This window comes from Bidens hawaiensis, unplaced genomic scaffold (genome assembly GCF_021521415.1).
Source record: "Bidens hawaiensis isolate Kalapana, Puna unplaced genomic scaffold, B.hawaiensis_p1.1 tig00042936_1, whole genome shotgun sequence".
Classification (NCBI taxonomy): Eukaryota; Viridiplantae; Streptophyta; class Magnoliopsida; order Asterales; family Asteraceae; genus Bidens; species Bidens hawaiensis.
Window position 1 is genome coordinate 112,650 of NW_027497605.1, and position 5,159 is coordinate 117,808.

Consider the following 5,159-nt stretch of genomic DNA (forward strand, 5'->3'; position numbering starts at 1 on the left):
CTCTTGATAATATTTTAGTTAGGAGATATCTTTAATACTTTCACTTATTGAGCTCGTGCTGGCTTGCGAGCCTAAACAAATTTATTATTTGTGTATTATCATATATAAAACTACGATAAAAATAACAGAATAACACATACTATGTTAGTTATAAATATCATAAATAAAATATTTACAAAAAAAATGTATATAAATTAATTAGTCAAAGACAAACGAGCTTGCAAAACTACTCATGAGCCGAACTTGATCTTTAGAAAGAGTCAAAGAGATTCGAAACGAGCCGAGCTCGACTAGAGTTTTAACTAGTGTCTACCTTTAACTTGTATCAAATGGAGTAATCATTTATCATTATGCACCATTACTGGCAAATAAATAGTTGTATACAAAAATCCAAGGAAAATTGTTCTTCTCATACCTTAACTAACTGTAACTACAAAGCTGCTTTAGGAAGATGAGCGAAAACTTCACCAATAATCGCCACAAGAACACGACCCGTCTCTGAAATGATGAAACCGGTTGATGTCTCTAACAACTATTTCTCTTGTCACAACTTTACTAACAAATTTAAGAAATGTGTGACAATCTATGCAAACTCTAAGGTTCTTTTTGACCCGAATCGGGGCCCGTTTAGGCGTTATTAAGAGACCGAAAGCAACCGCTAGTTTCTCACTATGGTATGATAAAAGAGCTTCCTTTTCACTTATTTTAACATTGTGTAAATCAGTCTCTAAAACAGCCTCATACCCTTCTTTACCAACTAACTCCATTAATTCATCAAGCTTTTCATATAATTCTTTAGTCATCGAATGGGTTCGATCACCGACAATAAACGTGTAGACCCGATCTTTGACTTCCAGCCAACTCATCCCGGGCTCCTTTTTGACTTTATTATCTTTCATCAATCTTCTTACATCCGCCACGTTTTCCCATAAACCAGCTGACGCGTATATATTCGCTAGCAAAACATGGGTTCCGGATTTCTCGGGGTCAAGAAGCATTAGCTTCTGGGCCGCAAGTTGACCAAGGTCAACGTTTTTATGAGTCCTTGCAGCACCAAGAACCGCCCCCCAAACAGAAGCATTCGCCTCAAACGGCATATTATTCACAAGATCCATTGCTTCGTTTAACTTCCCTGCTCGACCGAGAATATCGATCATGCACGCATAATGTTCTTGTGTCGGTTTAATTCCAAAATCGCCCTCCATTGATTCGAAGTAGTGTTTCGCTTGAGTCACTAGCCCGGCGTGGTTACATGCCGTTAACACACTTACTAGAGTCACGTTGTTAGGGGCAATACCGTCTTTTAACATGTCGTTAAATAACGAAAGGGCTTCTTTACCATACCCGTGTTGAGCAAATCCACCAATCATAGCCGACCATGACACGATGCCCTTTTCAGGTACTTCAAAAAACGCACTGGTCGCATCGTCTATACTTCCACATCTAGCATACATGTTGACTAAACTATTGGCAGTAAACGTGTCGGTTAACAATCCAAATTTTAGCGCATGAACATGGATTTGTTTACCTTGTTCATAAGCCGATAAACTAGCACACGTGTTTATAAGAGAGCTACAAATAAACGAGTCAGGTTTAAGCTCCAAATCTTGCATTTTTAAGTAAATTTTTATCGCTTCTTCACCTTGACCCGATTGAGCATACGCGGATATCAAAGACGTAAACGTTGCCAGGTCAGCAATATCCGACTCATCAAACACCTTTCTTGCTTTTTCCACATGACCACATTTTGCATAACAGTCAACGAGACTGTTTATCACAAACGGGTCGGACTGGAACCCTGTTTTTGCTGAAAGCCCGTGAATTTGCTCACCGACATTAACAGTTTGCAAACTAGCTGCAGAATTAAGGATTGCTAACAAAGTGGTCTCGTTAAACCCCAAACCACCCTTATATTCCTCTGCAAATAGTAACAAACCTTCAATATCATTATTGTTATGTGAATATCCACATAATAACGCGTTTAATGCAACCAATTCTTTTTCTGGCATCATGTTATACACCCGTGTAGCATCTTCCATTTCACCGGACTTACAATATATGTCTATAAGCCCACAACATAAAAATGGGTCCAAATTTATATTTGACTTTATCAAAATTGAGTGAAATTGTTGGCCTAAATCTTTAACACCTGAATCTTGAAGACCTAAACCAGTACAAGCTTTAAGAACACTAGAAAACGTAAACATATTCGGTTTTAAACCCGACCTTCTCATTCTTACCAACAACTCCAAACCCGTATCATTTAATTCATGAAGAACACAGCCAGCGATAACAGCATTCCACGAAACAATATCCGGGTCAATGATCCGGTCAAACACAGCTTTAGCATCATCAAAATCCCCATTCTTTGAGTACATATCCACAAGCGCGTTACACGAAAACGGGTCTGAACCATACCCGTGTTTAACCAAACACCCATGAATCTTTCTTCCTTGTTTCACATCGCGTAAACCCGTGCACGCGTTAATTATAGTCGATAAACTAAACTCATCAGGCCTTATTCCACTACTAACCATATCTTGAAACAAGGTGATCGCTTGTTCATAATATTCACCCTGCGTGTAACACGAAAACAACGCGTTCCAAGAAACAATGTTCTTTTTTACAATCTGATCAAAAAGCTTTCTCGAATCCAAAAAGTTTCCGCATTTCGCGTACACAACCACCAGCGTATTCGCAACAAACACATCCGACTCAAAACCAGTCACCACCACAATCTTATGTATCTGTTTCCCTCCAACAATATCCTTCTTAATCGAACACGCTTTCAGCACACTCGGGAACGTAAACTCATTACACCTAATACCCAACTTATGCATCTCGGTAAAACCCACAAGCGCCTCATCATTAAACCCGTTAACAACATAACCCGATATTAACGCAGACCAACTAACCAAATCCGGTTCAGGACTTTCGTCGAGCACCTTGCGTGCATACCCAAAAACCCGGGATTTCGAGTACAAATTGATCAAATGGTTCCTGCATTTTGGGTCATGGTTTATTCCAAGTTTGATCAAATGGGTGTGAACCTGTAACCCGGGATTGAGAGAGTGGGATTTGCAGCATTGGGAGAGGAGTTTAGAGTACGAAATCGAGCCGGGTGTCCATTCGGCGTTGTGGGTTAGGTTTAATTTGGTTGTGGTTAAGAATTCATCGGTGATTACTGCAAGAGCTTGGATGGATTTAGTGAAATTGATGGATTTGTGGAGTTTGAATTTCGGTTGGAGGTGAAGTTGGAGGGAAAATAATCGTTGGAGAGACATGCGTTACTCCCATGGGTTTGCGGGTTATTAGGCTTATTCGGTTCGAGTTATTTAGCATTAGATTTTATTTGTATGGCGAATGACTGAATAAGAATTTGGTTTGGTTTTCGGTTTTCAATCAAATAAATCAAATAACTTATTTTAGGTTTATTGGATTTTAATATTCCTTATTAATTGATATTGTTCGATAATAATCTCTGTTTATTTTGTCATCAATGGTAGTCCTAAATTTAAAAGAGTTGATCGCCAATGGTCCCCTGTTAATGGTTTTCCAAATTTCTAACTAATGTTTTAGGACGTTTGATCGGAAGGAGGATATGGGTCAAATGATGTAAAACTTAGTTCGAAGTAGTGCTCTAAAACGACAAAACAATGCTTCAATTCGGTTGTTTGAACTTCGAATTAACAAAAATCAAGTCGTTTGGATCACAGTTCCAAGCTAAGTTTTACATCAATCGACTTGTATCATCTTTCCGATCAAAACCCCTAAAATATTAGTTTGAACTTCGGAAATAGGTATAACGCCGTTAAGTCATTTTTAGCGGGGGGTCATTGGCGGCCAACTTTTATATAGTTGGGACCGCCAGTTGCGATAAAATGAATAGGGATTATTATCGGCCAATACCAGTCGATAGGGATTATTAAAATCCAATAAACCTATTTTTTTGTTCTCATTATTATTATTGTTATTGTATTGGGTTGGGTTAAATAAATTTAGAAAAAAAAAACTAATAAATTTAAATGAGAAAAACTTAAATAAATTTTCATTGCAATTTGGTCTATTTGGGTTATCTGGTTTGAATAGAATTCGGATTTTATAAAACCGAAAATCAAATTGAAATTTGTAATTTGTAATTCTGTTTGGTTCTAATAGATTCATGTTCGACTTTTAGTTTATCCAAGGGAAACACAAAGGTCAGATATGTACGTTTTACCCCTTCAATTTTGAATTAAACCTATAAGATGTCCCTTTAGTTAAAAGGAACAACTTAAATTGGTGACAAGAACAAGGGCCCATGCCCATATTTGTTTATTGTTCACATAAGTTGTTAACCATATATTTATCTCTAACTCTATATATATGCCCGGTTGTTTGGGTTTCTGCGCCTACGGAGGGTTTCGAGTCGAACCTGAAACGTCAGATAATTTTGGACAGTTGAAATCGCATCACAAGAAAGTGAACATAAATATATATAGGGATGTAAACAAGTGACGCGATCTTTATTTTTAAAGTTAAAGCTTGACTAATTAGTACTTTTCCAACTTTGAGTTTGGCATGTTTGTTAATTATTAATTAATTTATAATTACCTTTTATACATACATTAATTATATATTTAACCTAGTGTATATTATTTAGTTTTTTATCATAATTCTATCTATGATATTATTTGGTTACTTTTATATTCTTTAGTTACTTTTATTTTAATTTTATGTATGATAGTAGTTATTATATTAGAAAATATTAAATAAACAATAAGATCAATAATATGCTCTTTAGGCTCAATAGTCGGCTCGAACTTAATAAGTGAAGCTTAGGCTCATGCTCGTTTATTAAACAATTTTTGGTTCAAACTCGTTTAAGCTCAGCTCTATTCAAGCTTCAACAGCCCGATATCCTTTACAATGTGCATCCCTAGTCAAAACAGATAATGATAAATGGCAACTCTATTTGATATGTGAACTCCAATCTTTTACACCAGTTGAGTCGGGCGGATTTGGCAATTGGTCGAAACGAATTATTTTCAGTACATGTAAGATTGGATCGACCCGGAACGCTTAACCAACTATTCTAGAGAAGCGTTGCTTCGGGAATAATAATAATACAACCTGGATCGACCCATCAAGTAAACGGGTCGAAACGGTATAATATGAAT

At 36.8% G+C, this 5,159-nt stretch overlaps 1 pseudogene; it reads right to left on the reverse strand.

Moving 5' to 3' along the window:
- Positions 1 to 313: 313 nt before the first annotated feature.
- LOC143593938 (putative pentatricopeptide repeat-containing protein At3g11460, mitochondrial pseudogene) lies at positions 314 to 3,366 on the reverse strand (annotated as a pseudogene).
- Positions 3,367 to 5,159: the final 1,793 nt, after the last annotated feature.